The sequence below is a fragment of the Hemitrygon akajei genome, chromosome 10 (assembly GCF_048418815.1).
Source record: "Hemitrygon akajei chromosome 10, sHemAka1.3, whole genome shotgun sequence".
NCBI lineage: Eukaryota > Metazoa > Chordata > Chondrichthyes > Myliobatiformes > Dasyatidae > Hemitrygon > Hemitrygon akajei.
The window spans coordinates 54,088,642-54,116,316 of NC_133133.1; the positions used below are offsets into that span (position 1 = coordinate 54,088,642).

General features: G+C 39.2%; 2 protein-coding genes and 1 pseudogene across 5 annotated transcripts in view; 2 read left to right on the plus strand and 1 right to left on the minus strand.

Annotated features, from left to right (window-relative positions):
• LOC140734402 (ATP-binding cassette sub-family C member 5-like) overlaps positions 1-20,560 on the minus strand; it is a 159,442-nt gene extending 138,882 nt beyond the window's left edge. The window contains exon 1 of the mRNA XM_073058296.1: positions 18,488-20,560. The gene's annotated coding sequence lies outside the window, so the exon portion shown is untranslated. The remainder of the gene's footprint in view (positions 1-18,487) is intronic.
• Positions 14,946-15,709, plus strand: LOC140733981 (sin3 histone deacetylase corepressor complex component SDS3-like; annotated as a pseudogene).
• A 3,858-nt stretch (positions 20,561-24,418) lies between the features above and the next one.
• The window catches only part of LOC140734403 (ecto-NOX disulfide-thiol exchanger 2-like), a 285,185-nt gene continuing 281,928 nt past the window's right edge, over positions 24,419-27,675 (plus strand). For 3 of the 4 annotated variants that reach the window (XM_073058298.1, XM_073058301.1, XM_073058300.1), the window contains exon 1: positions 24,419-24,506. The gene's annotated coding sequence lies outside the window, so the exon portion shown is untranslated. The remainder of the gene's footprint in view (positions 24,507-27,675) is intronic. The other variant, XM_073058299.1, reaches the window with a different exon arrangement.

A 27,675-nucleotide genomic window follows, 5' to 3' on the forward strand; every position in this document is an offset into this window, starting at 1 on the left:
TCCACTGTATTTCGTTTATTTCTTTGCAGCTTCTTGCCCTCCACCATGAGATTTCTGTGCTGTCTTGAACCCACGAATGCCACCTGATCATTTTTTTTATTTGCATTATTTAATTATTTTGTAAGTTATAGCAATTTTATGTCTTTGCATTGCATGTTGTTGGAAAGCAACACATTTTATTTCATTTAGGACAGTGATAATAAATCTTACTTTGTTTTTGAATTAAGTAAATATTAATTGTTGCTCTAACATGAAGTAAAACACCTTGGATCAGTTTGTGTATTTTTGATGGGTTGTTGATGGACTTTGAAAGATCTTCATCCACTGAACTATCACTTACTGGATATGTTTTGTGTAATTGCACCATTTTTTGTAAACTCTGGAGACTGCTGGCCGTGAAAATCTCAGGATTTATCTGATACTCAAAATATAAGATATCAAAATCTCAGATACTCAAAGCACACCAACTGACACCAACAGTCATTCCACAGTCAAAGTCACTTAGATCACATTTCTTCCCCTTTCTGGTGTTTGATCTGAAAAACAAATGAATCTCTTGATCACATCTGCATGCTTTTATGCATTGAGTTGCTGTCCCATGATTGGCTGATTAGATACCTGCATTAATGAGCAGGTGTATCTAATAAAGTGGCCACTGAGTGTATGTGTATTTGAGTGAAACCTTCAGGCCACTTGGTTATTGCACTCCTGACGAGTTGGAAAGTAAGCAAGCCAACATCTTGATTTTTCACAATCAAAATTCATAACAGATTTTAATTTTTCTGTACTTAATCTATTTTTATTGTAATAATCCACCAAAATAACACAGCAACTTCATTTAATGGCTCAGAAAGTTCATGGCCTCAGTGTGAATTGAATTTGTATCTTCAGGCTTCAGATTAGAATAGGTTTGTAAATTAATTTCTTGAAGACGTATCTTAAAAATGGCACAGCAAAATCAGCACCATGTTTGAAATCTTGTGGCTATTCCATCCAGTAACTTATCACTGTAAAAAATAAATCCATAGATTGGGTTGTGGTATATTATAAATAATGAAATATGACAAATTACAGTGGAATGAAAAACAGTGGAAGTTGAAAATATGAAAAGTGAATAAATAGACTTAGGGAAGAAAAGGAAGTAAGAAAAATACAATTAGAAGAAGGAAGCTTTTCAACACAGTTATATTTGAGAATTAGTAATGGTCCTTCACAAGCTAATAAGTTCAGTTGTGTGACGGCACAAATTCTTTTACATATACAAACTTAATTGCTTAAGGAAATGAAATTTCTATTTCTAAGTACTTTCCAACACTGTCAGGTGCATAGATGTCAAAGATTGAATTAAAAGATGGTATATATGATTATCTGGATAGATAGGGTCTGATTAGGAACAGTCAGCATGGATTTGTGCGTGGAAGGTCATGTTTGACAAATCTTATTGAATTTTTTGAAGAGGTTACTAGGAAAATTGACGAGGATAAAGCAGTGGATGTTGTCTATATGGACTTCAGTAAGGCCTTTGACAAGGTTCCACACAGAAGGTTAGTTAGGAAGGTTCAATCATTAGGTATTAATATTGAAGTAGTAAAGTGGATTCAACAGTGGCTGGATGGGAGATGCCAGAGAGTAGTGGTGGATAACTGTTTGTCAGGTTGGAGCCCGGTGACTAGTGCTGTTCCTCAGGGATCTGTACTGGATCCAATGTTGTTTGTCATATACATTAATGATCTGGATGATGGGGTGGTAAATTGGATTAGTAAGTATGCAGATGATACTAAGATAGGTGGCATTGTGGATAATGATGTAGATTTTCAAAGCTTGCAGAGAAATTTAGGCCAGTTAGAAGAGTTGGCTGAACGATGGCAGATGGAGTTTAATGCTGATAAGTGTGAGGTGCTACATTTTGGTAGGAATAATCCAAATAGGACATACATGGTAAATGGTAGGGCATTGAGGAATGCAGTAGAACAGAGTGATCTAGGAATAATGGTGCATAGTTCCCTGAAGGTGGAATCTCATGTGGATAGGAGAGCATTGAGTATAGGAGTTGGGATGTAATATTAAAATTGTACAAGGCATTGGTGAGGCCAAATTTGGAGTATTGTGTACAGTTCTGGTCACCGAATTATAGGAAAGATGTCAACAAATTAGAGAGAGTACAGAGGAGATTTACTAGAATGTTACCTGGGTTTCAGCACCTAGGTTACAGAGAAAGGTTGAACAAGTTAGGTCTTTATTCTTTGGAGCGTAGAAGGTTGAGGGGGAACTTGATAGAGGTATTTAAAATTATGAGGGGGATAGATAGAGTTAACGTGGATAGGCTTTTTCCATTAAGAGTAGGGGAGATTCAAACAAGAGGACAATTAATTGGGAGTTAAGGGGCAAAGTTTAGGGGTAACACGAGGGGGAACTTCTTTACTCAGAGAGTGGTAGCTGCGTGGAACGAGCTTCCAGTAGAAGTGGTAGAGGCAGGTTCGATTTTGTCATTTTAAAAAAATTGGATAAGTATATGGACAGGAAAGGAATTGAGGGTTATGGGCTGAGTGCAGGTAGGTGGGACTAGGTGAGAGTAAGTGTTCGGCACGGACTAGAAGGGTCGAGATGGCCTGCTTCTGTGCTGTAATTGTTATATGGTTATAAAATATTGTCATGGTGAATCAAAAATAAATTCTCTGGAAATAAATCACAACTTTTCTGGCTCTCCAATATTGAGTTTCATGTTGCAACATAAAGCAAGTCAATAACAGGGCATTACAACCTAAATACCAACATTTACAAGCAGCCACAACATTCCTCTTCATTTATGGAAAATTTGCAGTTTTGTATCAAGCAAATGATTTTAATCAAGAGGCTTAAAGCAAGGTTGCATTTTTCTCATTTCTGTGAACTGTCCACTAACTTTTGGAGAATTCGAACATACACGAACAACTTTCTTTTTATCTCACAAATTACAGGTTTTTATTGCAAATTTGTCACATGTAGCATTATTTTGCTATTATGCTTTCAGCAATTTCTGAACAATTGTCTTCATAATATTCTATTATACTGTTACACTGTTCTTAAATACCGGCAGCAGTTATTTAAATCAACATGGAACCCTACACATATTTAACTACAGTTTAGTGAATTGCGTTTACTTCTTTGGCTTATTTGCAGTTGGTTTTGAAACAAAATATTGTCGATTCCGTGTTGCGTACGACCCTTAAATTCAACTGTTTAAGGATCTGACTGTTTATTCCCTCGTTCTCTAGGTTCTAGATTCCACATCGATCCGTTACTCACACTTTCCGTAATTTCTGCCGCAAATTGTTTTCGTTCTGAAGGGGTTGGGGCACACCCCACTGAGTAGGTCTTACTCCGTCAAACATTTACACAGCAGAATTTGATAATCTACTCTAGTGTATATGTGTACATATGATATGCGTAATGCTATTTGTTGCACATCTTTTATCATCAAAAATTTGCACCACAAAATGGAGCACTGAAATTTGCTTCGCCCGCTGGGCATATTTCAATTGGATATTCAGGAATATGTGTAGTTATGTATTAGTATCGACACTAGAGCCTGCTAATTTTTTTTAAAAAAGTGTATGCTGTCGATCTCACCACTGAATATGGTCGGAGGACAGTAACTCCTACGTCGAGTATACATTATCTGAATTATTTCAAATATATTCAGTTATAAATACACGCCGTTGGAATCTTTTGGAGCTTACCTGCCTCTTTTACGCTGACATTTTCATACAACTGTTCGAGAGCTTTCTAACTATACAGATACGAGACAGGATTTAAAAAATATCAGTGTTCTTGCTGCTTGTTATTGCAGGGTTTAATCAGTCGCTCGAGTTCGCCAACAGCACTAACCTATAAGTTTAGACTCATGATTGTTGGAAACCAAACTGGCACACTGGAATGAGGACCTAATGCCGTGAAACCAGGTGTGAAGGTCGTGGGATTTCAGCCGGTAAAGTGGCTTTGGGAGGTTACGAAGGACATATGCTATACCTAATAGTGATTTGAGATTGTTGCGTCAGAAGCAGCGCCGCCAGGATCATACACTCGCTACTGAGCACCGATTTAAAAACAAAGATCGGAGCAATTTTAACACATGGTCAGCTTGGACGAATACTGTACATTTAAAGGTTATGATTTTAAACCGCAACTGTTCATATTTAGAAACATTAGATTGGTCGAGAGACAGTGGTTCGAAAAGGAAAAACGACATTAAATGTTTGAGTTGGAGCAAAGGACTGAGCCTGCTGTTGGGAGCTGCTCTGGTGGAGGGACGGGGCAGCAAAGACGGAGGTAGTGAACGGGAGGTGGTATTGGGTGTATGGCAGAAGGTGAATGGCCGCTTTTGGGAAACGGAAAAATTAGCGGCTGGTTGAGGATTGTAGTGGTTTATCATAGAGTGATGGAGGCAATAGATGGGATTTAAATAAAATAAGGAGAAAAAGAATTTAAGGTTTTGTAATGTTTTGAATGTGGACCTGTTTTTGATATCAATCCTATTAGACTGCGGATTTAAAAAAAACATTAGGAGATTTTGTGGGCGCAAAACCTTTTAAGAGATGGGGCAGTCTTAGTACTTTGTAAAGTACACCGTCCCAACCGCTCAACAGATGACACCATTGCCACCACCCTCCACCTGGACAAAAAAAGACACATGCATTCGGATGCTGTTCATAGACTTCAGTTCAGCATTCAACACAATCATCCCTCAGAAACTGACTGGAAAGCTGAGCCTACTGGGCCTGAACACCTCCCTCTGCAACTGGATCCTAGACTTCCTGACTGGGAGACCTCAGTCAGTATGGATCAGGAGCAGCATCTCCAACACCATCACACTGAGCATGGGGGCCCCCCAGGGCTGTGTGCTCAGTCCACTGCTGTTCACTCTGCTGACCCATGACTGTGCTGCAACACACAGCTCGAACCACATCATCAAGTTCGCTGATGGCACGACTGTGGTGGGTCTCATCAGCAAGAACGATGAGTCAGCTTACAGAGAGGAGATGCAGCGGCTAACGGACTGGTGCAGAGCCAACAACCTGTCTCTGAATGTGACCAAAACAAAAGAGACGGTTATTGACTTCAGGAGGGCATGGAGCAACCACTTCTTGCTGAACATTGACCGCTCCTCGGTAGAGATCGTTAAGAGCACCAAGTTTCTTGGTGTTCACCTGGTGGAGAATCTCACCTGGTCCTTCAACACCAGCTCCATAGCAAAGCAAGCACAGCAGCGTCTCTACTTTTTAAAGAGCAAACATGAGGAAATCTGCAGATGCTGGAAATTCAAACAACACACACAAAATGCTGGTGGAACACAGCAGGCCAGGCAGCATCTATAAGGAGAAACACTGTCAACATTTCAGGCCGAGACCCTTCATCAGGACCTACTTTCTCTACTTTCTGCGAAGGCTGAGGAAAGTCCATCTCCCACCCTCCCATCCTCATCACATTCTACAGCGGTTGTATTGAGAGCATCCTGAGCAGCTGCATCACTGCCTGGTTCGGAAATTGCACCATCTTGGATCGCAAGACCCTGCAGCGGATAGTGAGGTCAGCCGAGATCATCGGGGTCTCTCTTCTCACCATCACGGACATTTACACTACACGCTGAATCCGCAAAGGAAACAGCATTATGAAGGACCCCACGCACCCCTCATAAAATCTCTTCTCCCTCCTGCCGTCTGGCAAAAGGCTCCAAAGCATTCGGGCTCTCACGACCAGACTATGTAACAGTTTCTTCCTCCAAGCCATCAGACTCCTCAATACCCACAGCCTGGACTGACACCTTACTGCCCTATTGTCCTGTTTATTATTTATTGTAATGCCTGCACTGTTTTGTGCACTTTATGCAGTCCTGGGTAGGTCTGTAGTCTAGTGTAGTTGTTTTTTTTCTCTCTTTTTTTTTACGTTGTTCAGTCTAGTTTTTGTACTATGTCATGTAACACCATGGTCCTATAAAATGTTGTCTCATTTTTACTATATACTGTTCATAGCAGTTATGGTCGAAATGACAATGAAAGTGACTTGACTTGATAGTCAGCAATGTGAGAAAGTTTTGGAGTCAAAGGTAACTTCAAGAAATTATATTGAACGACAGTGGTTTGGGGAAGTAATTCCCGGAGAGCCTCTAGGATCAAGTTAAAAATCACTTAGCCGGGGAAGAGTTGTGGACGCTAAACATTTAAAAGGGATTTGTAGTGGAGTAAGAACTGATACCTTATCAGTGTTCATTAAATTTGATGGAAAAAGTTGATGGAGCAAGTTAATTGAGGTTATATGAGTTAAATGGTTTGAGTCCATGTATCGCCCTGTTGGAGATGGTTTCAATGCCAGAAGTTTGGCCGTGCAGCAGCTGTGTATAAGGGTAAAAAGCATTGCAAAAGATGTTGTGGAAAACATGATTTTGACAATTGTAGAGAAGGCGTTAAGCTAAAATGTAGTGACTGTGAAGGAGAACATAGCTCTGCTTATGCAAGACGTCCTATATATGAGGAAGTTGGAGAAGTGCGATGTATTTGGGTGGAAATTGGCATATCTACAGAAAGTACAGATGACAGTGCAAATGGGGCCTTTTCATATCCATAACACAGATTAAAGACAATATGTAAAGTGTATAATTGTATAATAAAGGATCTCATCATGGACGTTTTACTCTCCTCCCATCCGGTAGGCGCTTCAAGAGTCTCCGCTCCCGCACCAGCAGGCTCAGGAAGAGCTTCTTCCTTGAGGCTGTGACCCTGCTGAACCTCACATCACAGCGCTAAACAGTATTGCACCCATATTGTACTGTCTCAGGACTTTTATATTTGTATGCCGTAGCACTTACTTTTTATACACAATTATTTTGTAAATAACACTATTCTTTGCATTTCTGGTTAGATGCTAATTGCATTCCATTGGTTTTGTATCTGTACTCGGCACAATGACAATAAAGTTGAATCTAATCTAATTGACTGTTGGTAAACTAAAGTTTGTTACTTTTATGACATGTGGTAAACTACAGCACAAACTAAAGATAGGCCTGAAAAAAATTAAAATTATATTAAAAACTGCAGAGGAATATCTAGAGATAAAAAACTTGCCTCTAGAAGTTATTAATGATGCCTTACAAGGAGGAGTAAATAATGTTCAGACTTCAAAGGAGAGTTAACACGAGTGAATCTGCAAATGCTGGAAATAGATAAAAACACAAAATGCTGGCAGAACTCAGCAGGCCAGACAGCATCTATGGGAGGAGGTAGAGATGACGTTTCGGGCCGAAACCCTTCATCAGGAGTCTGGCCTGCTGAGTTCTGCCAGCATTTTGTGTTTTTATTCAAAGGAGGGTTGTTATTTTTTAAATCTAGAAGCCTGTTAGCTAATGATCAAAAATTTAAGAAATTTATTGAAGATTTACCCAAAAAATCTGGTGTTATATATGTGCAGGAAACCTGGTTGAAATCTTATTTAAAGTTTTAAGATAGAAAGATGCAAGATATGACATGATCAGATCATGGATCTACCTTTGTTGTAAATGGAATTGCACATTGAATTTTGGAAATTTGAGTTGTTTATGTGGTTGAAATTTGGGGAAAGAATAGTAAAGCACAGATAATTTTTTTATAGCCTTTGTGAAAGGTTAACACTTGATATATTGGAAAGCGTGGGTGGACATGGGAAAAATAAGGTCATATAGTGTGGGGATTTTAATGCTCATAGTACTACATGGGTCAGTGGTGGAAGACTTCCTGGAAGAAAAGTGTTAGGTGTGCTTGAATTATGCTAGGAGTACAAGGATAAATCTATTTAACATCACTGTTTCTCCTATGGACCTTAGCCTGATATTTGAGAATATAGCAAGTATGTGTAATTGAGAAGTGTATGATACACCAGTGGGCAGTAATAATTTCTTGATTGTATAATGGGAATGGATGTGTATCAGAGGAAAGGTTCTCATATCCCCAAGTTGGAATTTTGAAAAGGCAAATTGGGAGATATTTGATGATGAAAGTAGATTTTTTGATAATTTGGTTTTGGAGGATGTTGAGCATAATACCCTGTGCTCTGTACTCAACTCAATAGCTAAAGAATCAATTCCCAGATCATTGGGAGATAATAAAAGAAGTGCTGTTCTCTGGTGGATGATGAGTGTAAAAGAGCAGTGAAGGAGCCAAATAAAGCATTTAGAAAAGTTAAAGAGTGTTACTCCTATTCATCTTTTATACAATATAAAAGAGGTCAAGTTATAGAAAAAGCAGTGAGAAGGACGAAGAAAATCTTTTGGAGAGTGTACTTATAAGTGGTCTTATAGAGAAACAGTTTTAGCAAATAATTCTCAGAATGCTGAGAAAAAGATTATTCCAGTTTCTGCTTGGATGTTGAATTTACATTGTCTGAACATAAAAAGGTATTAGTCAGATATCACCCAGGAAAGAGGTTATTTGTTATATGTTTACACAGTTATCAGATTCAAAACTTATGTTGGTTTTGAAATTCTTTAATACAATATGGGTTGAAGGCTGGCTTCCTGGAAATAATTGGTTGTTATCCCTTTATTGGAACCTGGTTCAGGTCAATTATATCCTTCCAGTAAAAGATCTATTCTTGCAAACTTCAAATGCATGTAAGATAATGGAACAAATGGTTATAGCAAGGCTTACTTATTTTGTGGAAAGTAGTGAAAAATTTGTCGCATATCAATCTGGATTTCATAAAGAGAGAATGACCATCACTTCTGTGTTATGTGTGGAATCTTATATTTGTAAGATCGGAGTTAATAAAGAATCAGTGGTGGAGGTTTTCTTTGATGTAGAGAAAGCTTATGAGATGTTATGCACACAAAGATTGCTGCTTAAATGGGAAAAAATGGGAAAAGCCTCTTCCACCTTCCACCATCTGACTTTTCACATTATTCCCACTTTCCTCCCCCCCAGCACATATCTTCCCTCTCACCAGAAACCACCTATCACCCACCAATTGGAGCCGAATTAAGGCACTAGGTCCATCAAATCTGCATCGCCATTTGTTCATGGCTGATTTAATTTCCCATTCTCTTGCCTTCTCTTCATAACCTTTGATGCCCATACCAATTAAGTACCCATCAAGCTCTGGTTTAAATTTTCCCAGTGACTTGGCCTCCACAGCCATGTGTGCAATGAATTCCATTGATTCGTCCCATTCTGGCTAAAGAAATTCCACTTCATTGCCATTCTAAGTCAGTTAGTCAGGTTGCCTGTTATACCACTGGTGTTTAGGGCTACAATGAAGGTCCTCCAGCTCTAGCAGTGTTCAAGGCTTCCTTCATTGTCTTTGTAACTTCTTCTTGGTTTTCACTATTATCAGTCAATCAAGTCCTGGGTGGATACTCAGGAATACTGCCACTCTCAGATGTAGAAGGATTCTTTATTGCTGTTCATGTAACGATTTCATTTTACCAGTCAGGGTTGTTAGCCCTGAGCTGAACCTCCAGACCTGGAGGACCGGTAGACCTCTCTTAGCTTGTTCCCCGACCTGCTTGACATAAGTGACCCTGCCAAGAGCCAAAGCATAAAACCCTGACTTCAGTCAGCATAGCTATCTGGGTCACTGAGGCATACAAGCCTCCAAACTACAACAAGGTTGTGGTCCACTTGGAGGATTGCCATTCTAAAGAGATGTCCTATTCTGAGGCTGTGTTCTCTGTCCTAGGCTCAACTACTTTATCCTCTCCATGTCCACTCTATTGAGGCCTTTCAATATTCAGTAGGTTTTAATGACATTCTCCTCATTCTTTTAAATTCCAGTGAATACAGACCTAGAGCCATCAAACCCTCCTCATTGTTAACGCAGGATCACTCTTGCAATCCTCTTCTGGACCCTCTCCAATATCAGCAAATACTTTTAGATATATGGCACAAAACCACTCACAGTACTTCAATGTGGTCTGACCAATGCCTTATAAAACCTCAGTATTACATCCTTGCTTTTATAATCTAGTCTGCTGAAGTGAATGTTAACACTGCATTTGCCTTCCTTACTAACGACTCAGCCTGCAAGGAAATCCTGCACTGGAACTCCCAAGTCCTTTTGGACCTCAGATTTTTGAATTCATTCCCCATTAGAAAATAGTCTACTCCTTTATTCCTTCTACTGCAAGGCCATATACTTCCCTATCTGTATTCCATCTGCAACTACTTTGCCCATTTTTCTAATCTGTCCAAGCTCCTCACAAGCTCCCTGCTTCTGCAACACTAACTGCCCCTGCATTTATCTCTGAATAATTCTGAAACGTGTCCAGAAAGCTATACTGATCATTAACGTATAATGTGAAAAGTAGTGGACCAAATATTGACCCTTGTGGAACACTATTGTCACGGTCAGCTAACCAGAAAAAGCCCTCTTTATTTCTTTTCTTTGCCTTCAGCCAGTCAACTAATCTTTTGGTCCATAACTGAACAAAGTTACCAGAGAAATGCAGCATTTGTTAGGGACACACACAAGCTGGCAGCTTTTGGAGTCATGACAGAAACAGAGACAGAGACTCCCTGACCCAACATTATAGCACATTTTTATATGTTAATGAACAAAGGTAACAGTGCAATTTCTATAGTTACAATGCCCTCATAAAGCTTTGAGTTACATGTGATTTTTCAAATGCCTGGATCTTCCAATGACCTCACTCAAAATGAGTGTTAATTACTGCTATGTCTGAGTCATATTCTTGTACATGGTGTTGATTGCATTCATGCATAAGCAGACACCTCAAGTCAATTTGATGCTTCCTGTTCTAAACTGCATTTCCCACCAGAGCTGCATTTTAAATTTGATCTACAATCCATATTCAGATCTGTTTGCTTGTTGTCAAATTAATATTTGCTATATTGCATCTCCGAAATATGGCCTAACAAGCTATATTGCATTCCAAAATGTGCCCCAACATATTTCCTGTAATACCATGGACTCTTATCTTGCCAAACAACATCCACAGATGTTCTTTTGTCTATCCTGCCTGTTATTTCCTCAAAGAAATCCAATAAATTTGTTAGGCAAGAAAAAAAGCCACGATGACTTCCCCCCTGTTATTGTATGGCTCCAAGTCCCCTGAAACCTCATTGTTAATCGTCAACACTTAAAACTTCATATTTCATAGAGCATTCTCATGCTCTAATGAAACTCCATAAAACTGAATATATTTTTCCTCCACGTATGTTGCCTCGCCTATGGAGTACATCTGGCATTGAGTCTTCTGTTTTAAATATTCATTGCTGTCTGACCCATAAACATTGTTGTTCATGAAAATGGCAAATGCACAGAAGATCTTGCTGCATACACTGGGTGTAATTCAACAGTATTTAAGCTTGAGAGATCGCTTGTTGGTTTTGACCATCGTGAAACAATCATTGAGAATTTTTCATCTGGTAATAGGGGATCAATCTCAAACAAATTTGATATCAGATTTCAAACAAGTACAAATTAGGTAGTCATTCTGAAGTTTGATTTTTGAGTTAATAAAATGAGAAGCTGGCAATCTCTAATGTGAATTGAACAATTAACCAGGACATTCCTATTAATTAATAATGCAGTTAAATGATTGTGTATATGCAAGTAATTTTAAATGTTTGTTTGTAATACAGTATAACACATTTGTATACTGTCAGAAAATTAAGTTGATTGTCTCAGCCATGCCAACCTTTTAATAGCTGTCACTTCAATCACATATCCTATCACTGATTATGCAATTTGTAGTCATAAATGTCTTGCATCTCAAATTCATCAAAGTAACCGATTTTCTATTTGCACAACATTGGCATTAACAAGGATTGATGGAATCCAATGTAATTTTTAGTATAATATTAATACAGGGTCACTACTGAAGATACTGACCTAAATTAATATTTTACTTAAGATTCAAAATGCAATAATCATGACATTTATAAAAGCATATTAAAGTTAACTAATATTATCATCGATGTACAGTGGTTTCTGTGTGTTATTAATCCAAAACAGTGACATTACAATTAACATCAGACTCTGTTGGCCTTGGAGAATGGTAAGAATAATTTATACTCACAGATTCTCTGCATCCATACTACTCCTCTTCAAATATGTAAATATATTTCCCATGCATCTCTTGTCCTAGTCTGAGAATCTGGTGCCAAGGACAGTTTCTACTCCACTGTTATAAAACTATTAAGTAGTTCCCTAATATGATAAGGCGGATTCTTGATGTCACAATCTTCTTTGTTATGATCTTGTCTATGTGTATAGCATTTACTCTGTAGCTGTTACACTTTATTCTGTTACTGTTTTACCTTGTATTACCTGTGTAATGAATTACTCTGTTTGAACAGCACACAAGACAAGCTTTTCCCTGTACCTTGATTCAGGTGACAATAATATTCTAATTCCAATTCCTTATCATGGATAGGAAAGTCGTCTATTTCATATTACTTTACTATTTCATGCAGTTAACTTTTCTTAGTTCAGGATTCACAAGTATCACATAACACAGCTTTAGATTAGACTAGTGCAGATCAGTACACTCCATAGGATTTTTGCACATTTTCCTGTACAGAATTAGAGCTTTTAGTTTTTACTTTCCCATTTGCTTAAAGAAAAGTAAGTAAATCTACACATTTTGCTATATGCTCTGAATTACTAGCAATATTCAAGTGTTGGAAGGCTGGATTGGAGGGCTTGAGTTATACGGAGAAACTGGGTCGGTTGATTCTGTTTGCCCCATAGCAAAGGAGGCTAAGAGGTGATATGATATAGGTACATAAAATAACAAGACACATATATGGGCTTCTGTTTCCTGTGGTAGGGGTGTCTAAAACGAGAGGATGTGGGTTTAAGGATTATGGGAGGAGATATAAGAGGCTCTGAGGGGGAAGGCTTTCCCTCACACAAAGCGTAGTTGGTATCGGGAATGAACTGTCAGAGGTGGTAGAAGCAGAAATATTAACAACCTTTAAAAGACATCTGAACAGGTACTTGAATGGGCAAGACATAGAGGAATTGGGAATTAATCAAACCAAATGGGATTAGTGTAGTTAGGTACAATAGTTAGTGTAGACACAGTGGGCTGAAGGGCCTGTTTCTATGCTGTACAATTCTATTACTATTTGAATCCATGTTATTTAAAATGAACATTCTAGTGGTATTTCTGCATTATAGGAAATATTCTGCTCCAAGCTGAGTATTTGCATTTTCTGTATTCTCCAACAGGTGCAACGAGCAATAGATTTGAATGTAATTCTGCAATAATTCTGCGGTATGTGTGAAGACTACTGCCAGTAAAAATAATAAAACCTAAGAGAACCTAAATAATGTTGCCTTTAACAAAAATTTACATTTTTACTCCTCTTAAAGATTCTTAACATTAAAAGTCACTGAAGGAAAAGGATCCAATGACACATCTGTATGAAAAGATCCGTGATGAGTAATATACTTAGGTACAGATAAATTAAATAAAGCAGCATGATGTATATTAAATTCCATTTAGTAATAAGCAGAGGGCATTGACAAAACACCATAGAGCAAGGATGAGGACTGAGTTGTATCTTCCTCCATTTTTAATCTAAATTGCGTTCAGAGCCTGGCAGTTAAAGGAAAATTATACATAACATTTCAAAAATGAAAAAGCAGAATGTATACCAAAAGTAATGCAATATTCAAAGCAAATTTTAATTTGGAACAGGTTAAGTATCTATATCATAACAAAATGGCAGGGATTTAAGCTTGATTTCAGTTGCTATTGTCAGCAAATTTCAGATGGAATAAGAGCAAGATATCAAAAACAGAGCGCAAGGAACGAACCAAGGAGTGAGAGAAGGAGGCACAGTGAGGCCATGAGTCTGAAAGGAATTAATAATGAAAAGAAAGCCAGCGTCTTACTCAGTGTTATGGGAGCAAAAACATATGGGCCGCTATGGAGCTTGTTAACCCCTGAAAAGCCTGCTGACAAAATGTTCAAGCAAATAGTAGACACTCTCCCAACAGCATTTAAATCCCAAATCACTGGTTATTGCTGAAAGATTTAAATTTTCACAAACAGAATCAGAGCAAAAATGAAAGCATTTCTGAATATTGTGCTGAATTGCACAAATTATCACAACATTGTCAATTTAGAGCTGGTCTATCTGACACATTGAGGGATAGATTAGTGTGTGGCATGCACTGTGAAACCACACAGAAGAAGCTCCTGTGTGAAAAAAACCTTACCTTAGAGAAGGCACTGAACATTGCAATATCATTAGAAACAGCTGCATGAGGTGCTTCAGAGATAGAACAAAATTCTCTGGAATATGCTACAAATAAAGTGTCACTGAGCAGAAATGAAGGAAAGAAACGTTACTGTTGTAGGAACATGTCACATGACCCTGAGGACTGTTGGTTTAAAGACAAAGAATGCAGCAACTGTGGCAAACAGGGCCACATTGGCACAGTATACAAAGCTCGTAAACAGCAGAAAAGGGACAGAATACAGAGAAACAAGAAACCCCGGAAAGGAAAATACAACAACATACACAAAATGAAATAAGGCAGTTCTGATGAAAATGACTCAGACGAAAGTGAATTGTCCTGTCTGTGACTTCACAGCATGAAAGAGAAAGATGATCGAATAGTAATATGGATCACTCCACAAGTGGCAGGCGTGAGACTGAAAATGGAGTTGGATATAGGCTCAACTTTAACGGTGATCTCTGTATATGACTACGACTACAAACGACTGTTTTCACACATACCTCTGAAACAAACTAAACTACTGCTAAAGACTTAAACAGGACAGAAAGTGTGTCCAGAAGGCAAAATTAAAGTGACAGTGACCCACAGAGGTAAAACACAGCAACTGATCCTCTATGTATTGAAAAAGGGAGGACCACCGTTGCTGGAATGTGAATGGCTCAGGAAAATCCAGGTGGATTGGCACACCATCAAGGCCAACAAAGGAGGGCAGCTCGGTGGGGAAGATGTCTGCAGCTCTCCTCTCACCCATTGTCAACTATTACAACGACGAGGAGCTAGACAGTCGCGATGAGGACAAACGCGGTATCCGTGGCCGCGACTCAGATGAAGATACAGAGGATGTAAGAGAGATAGATATTGCCAATAAGCAGGATGAGGATGAGTACCTGGAAGTAAAAAAGCAGATGTACCAGGAAAAATTGACATCTCCCAAAAGACAGCTACAGCAGTTACAGGAAGGCACTTTGCAGGAGTATCAGAAAAGGATGAAGAAACTAGATCAACAATACAAGGAAAGAATACGAAATGCAGAGCTTTTGCAGCAACTGCAGACAGAACAAATGGAAAGGAATTATATTAAAGAGATGAAGCAGCAGTGAAGGAATTTGAAGATAAAAAGATTGAGTTAGAAGCAAAGAAAAAGATACTTAAGAATGAGAGGCTAACAATGGAACTCACAGGAGATTCTATGGAGGTAAAGCCAATAATGACTAGGAAACTAAGGAGGAGACCTAATGGCCCTGTCCCAATTACAGACAAAAGACGAAAACCTGCACCTGCACAGTTAAATTACTTGTTAACAGATGAACAGATAATGGAAGATCTGCAAACTCTCGATAAGCTTAAATCTCTGAAAACACCAGCATCTCCGTCTTCTCCTGAACAGTTTCCTTGGGAAAGATCCATGAAAATTGGTCATCCCTTAAAAGCTCTTGGACAAAATCAATTCTATTCAAACAGAACAGCTTTCGCACAAGGTAAATCTTGAACCAATCATTTCCTCCATTGAGAACCATACACTTAATCCTTTGTAGGGAAGTTTCTTTTTCATGTACATATTTTGAATCCTTAGTCAATGTGTCTTGTTTTGCACAAAGAAGTTGGGAAACAGCATCAAAATAGAGGCGAATTCTGGCAACAAGCTGTAAGGTTTCTACTGTATTTTCACACTTGTGTTGAATGTGCATCTGAAGGGATTCTCCCTCTTGAGCCAGGTACGCAATCTTTTCTTGCACTGTGCACAACTGGAATTTTTCAATACATAGAACCCTCCAAACAATTCAGAAACAGTGCATAGAGCTCAGTCTCATTTTCTTGACCAAGATTTGTTTTTTTTGAACTTCAGACAGATAGCACTGCAAGTAATCCTTAATATCAGCAAAACTGTGCTTTAACAGCAGCTTAAAAAGAATGGAATGAACAACAGGATTTCAATCAACTGCTTCATCAAACGGTGAAAGATTACTGGTAAAGTACTGATCTTTCTGTGACTTATTGGATTGCCTCGACTTTTGAGTAACTAGCAGAGACAGCAGATCACCAATCACTTCTTTTGGAAACCATAGCTACGAAAAATGCATCACACCTCTTGTGAAATATGACTAATTTTTCTACAGTTTCAATTATTTCTTCTGTTACCGCTGATACATAATCATCATCTAGAGAAGTATGGCACAGTGGGCAGAGCCCCCCCCCCCAAGAGACTTGAGTTATAAATGGGTCTTAGACCAAAAGTAAAATAAAGGCTTGTTATATTTTGATATTATTGTGTCATTTTGTTATAATTTGATATTATTAAGTTACTAAGTAAACAAATGGTAGGCATTTGTATGTTAGAGGTAAACGTATTTGTTTAGCATAGTGCCCCAGTAAAAAAAAATTGATACACTATTAAAATAAAAGGGGAAGAGTGTACTGTATAGGCTACAGTACTTTATGTTGTAGTAATACGTCGTTGAATGCACTATTAGACGCGTATTGATCTGTACGTGTGTGTCAAGTTCGGATTCTGCCAGTAAAGTAACATGAAACTTAGCTCCTGTCTACAGCGTTTTTATTAATAGCATTGTTGTGTAGCCAGGTCACATACACAACAATGGGGAATGCTCAAATAGTCAGGTGTGATGATATTTTTGGTGTAGGAATCAAGAAGAAAGTTGAGCCAATCAGGGTTATATATGGTGATGTATATGTACTTCGATAATAAATTTACTTTGTACTTTAATATTGAGGGATATTACTAGTGACAGTTCTGTCCTACAGAACTTGGCTAATTGTCAGTGGTGGGCATTGAAATCTCTTTCAGTATTCTTGTTACCTTCATTGTTCAATGATTCATCAGCTGCAAGAGGTGGTAATCAGGTGGAGGCACTCTTGTCCATGATGCCATGAGACTTCATGGACTCGGGTATCAAAGGTGCCTCTTCCTGAGAGCTGCCTTCTGTTATGGGTATGTCCTGAGAGTGACATGATTCTATGAATATGACCAAATCAGCCTGTTGCTGCGCGAGTCTGTGGAATAACTCTCAACAACTTAGACATCAGCCCCCAGATGCTTGCGAGTACTTTGCAAGGTGGACTGAACTTGGAGTGACATTAGCTTGTTCGAATTCAGTTTGAGTCGATACCAGCTGCTTCATCCAGATACTTTATTTTTCTGTTTAAACCAATTAAGTGGTTTGTTGGCTACTTCGGAGTGCATTTAAGAGTTAAGCACATGTTGTAGGTCTGGAGTCACATGTAGAACTGAATAAACTTAACAGATTTCCTCTCCCCAAGGAAACATTGAACCAGATGGATTTTTATGACAGTTCTAATATTTTGAGAACTTTTCCTTCCACATAAGCTCCGCAATAATTCCGAACATCAATTGTATTATGTGTCATCACACATCATAACATTTTACTAGAATGTTACCTGGGTTTCAGCACCTAAGTTACAGGGAAAGGTTGAACAAGTTAGGTCTTTATTCTTTGAAGCGTAGAAAGTTGAGAGGGGACTTGATAGAGGTATTTAAAATTATGAGGGGGATAGCTAGAGTTGACGTGGATAGGCTTTTTCCATTGAGTGTAGGGGAGATTCAAACAAGAGGACATGAGTGGAGAGTTAGGGGGCAAAAGTTTAAGGGTAACACGAGGGGGAATTTCTTTACTCAGAGAGTGGTAGCTGTGTGGAACGAGGTTCCAGTAGAAGTGGTAGAGGCAGGTTCAGTATTGTCATTTAAAGTAAAATTGGATAGGTATCTGGACAGGAAAAGAATGGAGGGTTATGGGCTGAGTGCGGGCCAGTGGGACTAGGTGAGAGTAAGCATTCGGCATGGACTAGAAGGGCCGAAATGGCCTGTTTCTGTGCTGTAATTGTTATATGATTAAGTACTTAAAAACAGGAAAAGCATAAACTTTATCGATTATGTAGCTTGTGGTATTCAAAGGGCAAAGTCTGGCCTTATTTTGAGTGCATTTGAAGAATTAAACTTAAAATATTTTAAAACTCCTGCAAGTTTATTAAATGTTCAGGAAAGAACACTGATTCAAACTTGGTGGATCCTGGTTTTACTTGATACAAAGCTACACCAAGTGGTATGAATCCTTCCATCAGTCATCTGTATGATAGGTTTGGAGGTTTCTTTTAATGGATACCATTTTCAGTTTACAGACATGGAAATGCAGAAAAATGTCTAAAATAAATGCAAATAAAAACATATAAAGATGTTTCAGTGTTTAATTGTCAGGGTGGGTTGCAGAAACTTAAAGAAATTGCTACTCACTGTTGTTTATTGACTACAGTTCTGCCTTCAATGCTATAATTCCAAGCAAACTCATCAAACTCTGGACCCTGGAGTCAATGCTCCCTCTGCAAGTAGGTTCTTGATTTCCTGACCAACAGAGTACAATCAGTAAGGAGAAGCAGCAACACCGCGGCCATGATTATTCTAAGCACTGGAACTCCAGGTTGTGTATTTCATATTTCAGTAATATTTGAGTAATATTGTAAATGCATTGTTCGATTAAGCATTATTTGTTTAAGTGATCCATTATGGTTATCTGTACGAAGTACGTGAATGGCATATGTCATTATCCCACTGGGTGTGCGTGTGCCCTGCTAAAGTAAAAACAAAACTAAGACATGGTCTCCTGGGCTTCCAACTTTTTTTTGCAATTAGCTTTATGTTTTGGAATTACAAAACATAACAGTGACAACAAAATTTTTTTAAGTTAATGGCAGACAATTACATGTTGAAGTGCAGTGAGGTGTTGGAGTTACAAAAAAAGGCCAGAAAATGGATGAATTCATGGGTTGCTAAACTGTAACTACCAGGTGATAATAATCATAAATTTAAAAAAGCAGAAATAGCTGTCTACATTCGAATGATAGATGTGTTCAATTGCACAAGGTATACAATAACTAGAATATGTATACTGAGTGAATTGAGTAGTATTTTAAAACAAATGGAATAGCCAATGTGAACAAGTACCAGTTTTGCTGACTGCATTGGGTTAAAAAGCATAGTTTGCTCAAAAGTCTGACTGCTCCAACCAAACCAGCTGAAATAAGCTTTGCTCACATTGTGAAAATAATGAAGGAACATTTAGAACTAACCATTGTTGTTTGCAGAATGCTTTAGATTTCATAAGCGGAGTTAAAAGGGAGTCCATTTCAGCATACAGTATGTGATTGAATTAAAGAGATTGTCTGAGCATTGTCAGTTTAGCGATAGACTTAATGATGCACTGAGAGATCATTTAGTTTGTAGAATCTTACAAGAAGGAACTCAAAAATGGCTCTTAACTGAAGCACAACTTACATTTAAAAGAGCAGTTGAAATAGCTGTATCAATGGAAATGGCAGACAGTGACGCAACTGAGTTGCAATCAGGAATAAAAGTGAACGTGAACAAAATTGCAATGTCTAAACAGAAACCACTGTGGCTGAACAAATTGTGTTACCGTTGTGGCAGGAGCTCACATACCAGAAACTTGCAAAAAATACAACAGAGTAAGATATATACAAAGAGCATGTCGGGTAGACAAAAATAAATGATCTGCACAGAAGGAGAAAAAGATAAAAAGGCAAGTTGCAGTTTCGAAAAGAGCACTAATCTGCATGCTATTGATGAAAAATCGATAATGTGTAAATGACACAGGACTAGGTAGCCTTGAGATTTACATTGTGTAAACTAATTAACATACCAGCTAACTCCTGTGGGAATAACATTTGTAATAGCGAAGTACAACAACCAACTTGTATGTGGTAAAAACAGGAGGGCTAGCATTGTAGGGATGTGATTGGCTGAGACAACTATAACTTGATTACAAATTGATGCACCATTTGCATGCCACATTGCCTTCAAAAGAGTTAACTGAAAGTACATTAAGAAAGGTACTGGATGATCCCACAGCAGTGTTCAAGGATGGCATTGAAAACTCAAAACATATCAAGGGTAAAATAATGTTAAATGAAAATGCCACACTCAAGCTTTGCAAACCATCCATGATAATGTAGCCAGTGAATTAGATTGCACGGAGGCTGAAGGAATTCTTTTCAAGGTTGCATGGAGCCTATCGGAAATGTCAGTGGTCCCAGTAGCCAAAATGAATGGATCTGTGGTGATCAACCCAATACTGAAAATAGATGAATATCTTCTGCTCAGGATAGGGGATATCTTTGCAAACCTTTCTGGAGGGTAATGCTTCAGCAAAAGTGGATTTAACTGAGGCCAACCTACAAATGGAGATGGAAGGAGAGTCCAAAATGTATCTCATCATAAACAATCATAAAGGGCTTTATAACTATAATAGACTTATTTTTGGAGTAACATCTGCACCTGTACTCTGGCAGAAAGCTGTGGACCAGGTGTTACAAGGCTGCCCAGGCACTCAGAGTGACCTAGATGACATTGTTGTAAGGAAAAATCTTATTAAAAATCTTACAGTATTAAAAATATTAGAAAGTTATGAGCTCAGAGCATGATGCAAAAAGTGTGAATTCTTTAAACCAAGCATCAGGTACTGTGGTTACACCACAGGCTCACAAGAATTACACAAGTGTGCTGAAAAAAAAAATCAAGCTGTGGTGGATGCCCCTAAGTCAAAAGAAGTATCACAGCTGTGGTCCTTTTTGGATTTGTCAATTACTATAACAGGTTCCTGGCTAATGTGCTTCACCTCTTGGACTCATTACTACTGACTGGGAAGAAATGGCAATGGACAAAGCAATGTAAGGTGGATGCCCAAAAGGTAAAGGAAATGGTGACATGAGGCACTGTACTGACACATTATGATCCACATTGTCCAGTGAGCTTACCTATGGTGCCTCGCTTTAAGGTGTAGGTGCAGTCATGTCACATATTATGAGTGATGGAAGCAAATGCTCCATGCCCTTTGCATCACGTTCCCTTTACACTGCAGAGACAAGTTATGCACAGATTGACAGAGAGGCCTCGAGTCTGGTTTGGGGTGTAAATCATTTCAACCTGTATCTGTATGGAAGAGAGTTTACCCTCACTACTGATCATCAACCACTAGTTGATGATTTTCCATCCACAGGAGGGTGTTCCACTAACAGCAGCAGCATGATTGTAAAGATGGGTTTCTTGGAGGACACAATTACATGATCGAATTCAAGACGATGACTAATAATGAAAATGCTTCTGGATTTTCCTGTTTACCTTGGGAAAAGGAAATATCTGAAAAATTTTCAAGACAGGACACTACTCTTGATGTATTCTCCCTAATGCAAATCAAGTATTACAACAGGGATAATCCAAAAGGATACCAGAAAGACCCCACAGTCTCAGGTCTACATGGCAATTCAAAATGGCTGGAATATGCAGTAGAAATTCTTGTTCCCCCATTTTTAGCAGCACTGGGATGAACTTGCCCTTAATGGGGTTGCCTTATGTGGAGACTGAGAGTGCTTGTACCATCCAAGCTGAGTGCTAAGGTGGTAGAGGAGCTACATTTTAGTCATCTGGACTTGGTCAAAATGAAAGCGTTGGCTCAAAGCTTTGTTTGGTGGCCTGTGATAGATCATGAGATTGAGCAGCTTGCCATGCACTGCTTGGGATGCTAACATGTACTGAAGATGGCAAAGCAGTGCCTCTCCATCGCTGGGAATGGCCTGCATTGCTCTGGCAAAGTTGTCACGTGGATTTTGCTTGAGCATTCATGGGCACAAATTTCTTTAGTGGTAGTGGATGCAGCTACAAGGTGGCCAGAAGTGTTCCCGATAACCTCCACCACAGCCTCGCACACTGTTGATTTGTTGAGAAGCCTCTTTGCAAGGAATGGTGTTCCAGAACACTTAGTCAGTGACTATGGACCAGTTTGTGGCGGACCAGTTTCAGCCATTCCTGAAAATGAATGGGAAAATAGATATTACATCTGCGCCGTACCACCCAGCTACGAAGGTTTGTCAAGAGTCTACAGAACTCAGTGCGAGCAATATCAGCAGAACACACTACACTAAACACTGAAACAGAACCTCGCCAATTTCATTGTATATTGTTATGCAGCATACTGTACTCCGCATCCAACAGCTCAATAGCTATGCTCTTCTTGGGCCATCCCTTGTGTTCACACTTGGATCTCTTCAAACCCAATCTTAAAAGGAGTATGCAGGACAAACAGCTGAAACAAACTGAGGGCTCCTCAATGTTTCACTCCTGGACAAGTAGTCCTGGTGAGGGACTACAGTGCATGAAAAGTGGTATTCAGAAAGATTAAGGACAGAAATGGACCACTTTCCTACACCATGGCAATTACATCTAATATTATCTGAAGATGACACATTGATCAGTGAGGAGAGCAGAGTTAACTGTCAGAGAAGAAAGCTGGCCAGAGTTGTCAGAACCACTTCCAGCAGTCCTGGAGTCAACTCCTGCAACCATCACAGAGGAGACCTCAGAATCTGGGATTGTTTCACAATTATAAGTCTCACCTGCCAAGCATAGTGATCCCCCTCGTCAGGAAAGATGTTATCCGTGAAAGTACTAAACATCTTGTTTAGTAACCTTGAGTTTTCTAATTTACTAAAGATACTGTCACAGTTAAAATGACATTTTAATAAAAAGCTTTGAACGAAAATATTTCAGCTCTTCGATCTTTTAGAAAAGCTACAAGTGGACGTGGCTCTTGGCTTTTTGTGTGCTCCTGTTATATTGTAACTTAAAGGAAACGACACGATAGATGGACCAGAACCTCCTAATGAAGAATCCTATAAAGTGAAGTGAGATTAAATCTTTAGGCCTGAATGGGACAATTTAAAATTTTACTGTGGATGTCTATATTGTTGTTGTATTATATAGTATACCAAAAAATGTATATAAGTTGAGATGGTTTCTATATTGAGTTGGAGTTTATAGCTAAGCAAGGAGGAGTGTTTTACATTTATTATTTTGGAAATATGAGTAGTATATGAAGTACATGAATGGCATATGTCATTGCACCACTGTGTTGCATGCATGTGCCTTGCTAAAGTAAAAATGAAATTAAAACACATTCTCCTGGGCTTCTGTCTTTTTCTTACAATTAGTTTTATATTTAGGAGTTACAAAACATAACACTCCACAAGGTTACATCCTCATTCCCTTACTCTGCTCCCTGTACACTCCATCTACAAGTTTGCAGATGATACCACTGCAGTGCACAGTATTTCAAGTAATGATGAGTCACAGGAAAGTGAGCTTAGTAACATGGTGTCATGATAATAACCTTCCATGAAAGTTAGCAAACCAAAGGAGCTGGACACAGATGTAGGAAAGAGGGCTGTGCACATCCTGATGTCTGCTTCAGTGTTGAGATTGAGAGGGCTGAGAGCTTCAAGGTCCTGGCATTGAACACAAAAGAGCCAACCATGCAGATGTCATGGTCAAGAAAGCTCACCAAGAACTATTTCGGGAGGAGGCAAAACAAATTTGGCATGACCTTGTTTGACCGTAATCGATTTTTATTGATGCACTCAATTTGGATGCATTAAAGCTTGGTATGGCAGCAAAAAAAGCACACCTGAACTCAGCACAGGCCATTACGGAAACCAATCTCCCCTCTATGGACTGCCTGCATTCCTCACTAAGTAAAGCATCCAGCATAATCAAAGATCCTACCCGCCTCTCGCTCCTTTTCCATTGAGCAGAAGATACAAAAACTTGCATGTACCACCAGACTCAAGGACAGCTTCTCCTCTGCTGTTACAAGACTTTTAAATGATTCCCCAGCATGATACGGTGGACTCTTGACCACAAAATCTAACTCGTCATGATCTTGCACTTTATTGTTCATCTGCGCCTTGTTCTACCTCAATGTACAGTGTAATAAATTGATCTGTATGAACAGTATGCAAAAGAAGCTTTTCACTATCTTGATATATGTGACAATAATAAACCCAATTTCCTCACCTGAGACTTCCTCCTCCATTCTCGAGTCCCCTGAGTACGACCTGAGCCGACTAACCTTACGTACCTACCAGAATTATGTACAAAAATACCAGTACGAGCAACCTGGATTTCGGAGATCAACAAAGCAGAAATCATCGGCTGCTGCTCCGAGTCCACAGACAACGCGTCCGGGTAGTTCCGCCTTGCAACCGTCTCCATGGCAACCACATACCCTCTGGCCGCCCGGGCGCATGCGTTGACTTCTCGGGCTGAGTGAGGACTTTCTGCGCCCGAGCTTCCCTCCCGGCAGTTCAATCACGTGATACCAGCGGTCCATCTTGCCCTTGTATTTCCTCGTCGTTTAGCTGCACGGAACAGTCGGTAAAATTCGGCAGTTGCTGCTTGGTTAACGGTAAGTGTTTTCAGAGTTCATCAGTGTATATGTTAATGACAATGCCTATGTTTTATGTTATTGCAACCCATATACTTCAGATGCTTTCTTATGTAGCTAATGCCAAGCTTCCCATTTTGACCATTGAAAGTATAGCTGCTAATCGTATAATCTCACACTCGTTTCCTTTTCAGTGCTTTACTTCATTTAAATAAACAATTTAATTGTTTTGAGTCTACATATCGTGTGCGGATATGATGCCCAGCGCCTCCTGGCGGGTTATAGGTTTGGAGATAGTTAGAGACGGCTGATCGCAGGTTTCTTCAACATCGTTTGTACCCTGGTTGGACTTTTACTAAACATCTTGTTTAGTAACCTTGAGTTTTTTAATTTACTAAAGATACTGTTACAGTTAAAATGACATCTTAATAAAAGGCTTTGAACGAAAATATTTCAGCTCTTCGATCTTTTAGAAAAGCTACAAGTGGACGTGGCTCTTGGCTTTTTGTGTGCTCCTGTTATATTGTAACTTAAAGGAAACGACACGATAGATGGACCAGAACCTCCTAATGAAGAATCCTATAAAGTGAAGTGAGATAGGATATCGGAGACCTTTGATTTTGACGTCCTTAGTTGCATTTATAAAGTTATGCTCAGTTATGTGAATTATAAATTAATTCTGTTGTTACATTGCTACCTGTCGGGGTCGCAAAATTTAACCCGTCAAAGTTCAAAGTAAATTTGTTATCAAGGTACGTATATGTCACCATCTATTTATCCTGAGATTTGTCGGTCTCTGAAATATGTGTATTTTCTTTATAACACTCAAAAGTGATTATAAACCTTCCAGACCAGGTCATTTTTTATACTCCAAGCCTTATTTGGAATATAAAATTATAAATTCACTGGGCCTTAATGATAGAAATAATTTTATTTTGTGTGTGTGTGTTGCTCAATAATCAGCTCCTTGGTCTTGCTGACATTGAGTAAGAGAAACATTGTTGTGGGACCACTCTCCCTCCTACTGATTTTTCATCACCTTTGATTCAGCCAATGACAGTGGTATTGTCAGCAAACTTAAATATTGCATTCGAGCTGTGCTCAGCCTCACAGTCATAAGTGTTAGCAGGGGGCTAATCACGCAGCCTTGTACTTGACCTATGCTGATGGTTATTTTAGAAGAGATGTTGTTACCAATCAGGACTGACTGGAATTTGCAAGTTCAGATATCTAGAATCCAGTTGGAATAGGCAGTTTTGAGGCCCAGGTCTAGAAGCTTATTGTTTAGTTTTGAGGAGATGATGATATTGAATCTGGAGCTGTAATCAATGAAGAGCATCCTGATGTATGCACCTTCACTGTCCAGGTGTTTCAAGGTTGAGTAAAGAGCCAATGACTTGGCATCTGCTGTTGACCTACTATGACGGAATGCAAATTGGAGCAGACCTTAGTTGCTTTTCAGGCAGCAGTTGATGTGTTCCATCACCAGCTTCTCAAAGCACTTCATCACAGTGATTGTAAGTGCTACTTGACGATAGTCATTGAGACAGGTTGCCACGTTCTTTTGAGGCATTGATATAATTGAAGTCTGCTTGAAGCAAATGGGTACCCTCAACCTGCCAAAGTGAGAGGTTAAAGATGTTGGTGAACACTCCAGTTAGTTGATCAGCGCAGGTCTTTAGTACCTGCCCAGGCACCCTGTCTGGGCTGTAAGCTTTCCATATGTTCACCCTCCTGAAGGATGCTCTTACACTGGCCTCAGAGACTGAAATCACTGAGTTGTCGGGGGCTGTAGGAGCTTGTGGAAGTTCCTCCATGGTTTGATGATCAAAGTGAGAATAAAAGAAATTGAACTCATCTGGGAGCGATACATTGTCACCTATGTCACTTAGTTTCACTTTGTTAGAGGTGTTGGTATTTAAGCCTTGCCACACCTGTTCAACATCTATCTGTGATTCAAGTTTGGTCTGAAAGGGTCTCGGCCCGAAACGTTGACAGCGCTTCTCCCTATAGATGCTGCCTGGCCTGCTGTGTTCCACCAGCATTTTGTGTGTGTTGTTGTTTGAATTTCCACCATCTGCAGATTTCCTCGTGTTTGGTCTGAAATTGTTGCTTCTGGAAATTGTACCTAGACCTCGTGTTTTACTTGGCCAGTAGACCTGAATGTCACTGATCTGCCTCTTAGCAGATTACGGATCTCATGGTTCATCTAGGGCTTCTGGTTATGGAAGACCCCAAATGATTTTGTGCGTCATGCTCATCTACGACTGTTCTAATGAAGTTCTTGACAACCGTGGTGTATTTTTGTTCAGATCCTTGAACTCAGTCCAGTAAACTAACTCAAAGCAACTCTGCAGTCAATCTTTTGCCTTTCACAACCACCTCTTCATTGCCCTCTGCCTGTATGCAGGTAGGAGGATAGCCAAATGATCAGATTTTCCAAAATGCGGTTTAGGAGTCAAACGGTAGGCATTTCCTATGGCAGTATGGCGGTGGTTGAGTGTGTTGGGACCTCTTGTGCTGCAGGTGACATGGTGATAATAATTGGTCTAAGATTAGTTTTACCTGGGAAAGTGCAGAAAAGTCAAGTGCAAAAGAGACAAAGATTACTAGATTTTAAAAGCACAGTGAGTGTAAGGGCACTTTATCTGAATGCCCATAGTAATTGAAGCAAGGCCGGTGAACTTTTGGCACAAATCAGTTTAAAGGAAGGAGCTGGATGAGGTAGACTGTGAACACAGGCTGTATAGTGGGACAATATATAGGGGTATGATTTAGTGTCCATTACAGAAACGTGGTCACAAAGTGGAAAAGATTGGGAATTAAATATTAAAGGATATTAGGTAACACAGGAGGTAAGGGAGGTGAGGTAGTGCTCTTAATTAAGGATGCGATCAGGGTGATAGTGAGATAAGATCTGATATAAGATCTCAGGAGCAAAATGTTCAATCCATCTGGGTAGAGATTAGGAATTGTAAAGGGAAAAACATCACTAGTAGGAGTTGTCTATTGTTCACCGAATAATAACATTACAGTGGCACAGGCCATAAATAAAGAAATATCTGAGGCATGTAGGAATGGGACAGCAGTTATCATGGGAGACTTTAACTTGCACATAGTTTGGGTGAATCAAGTTGGTCGAGACAGTCTTAAGAAGGTCTTCATAGAATGCATAAGTTATATCTTCTTG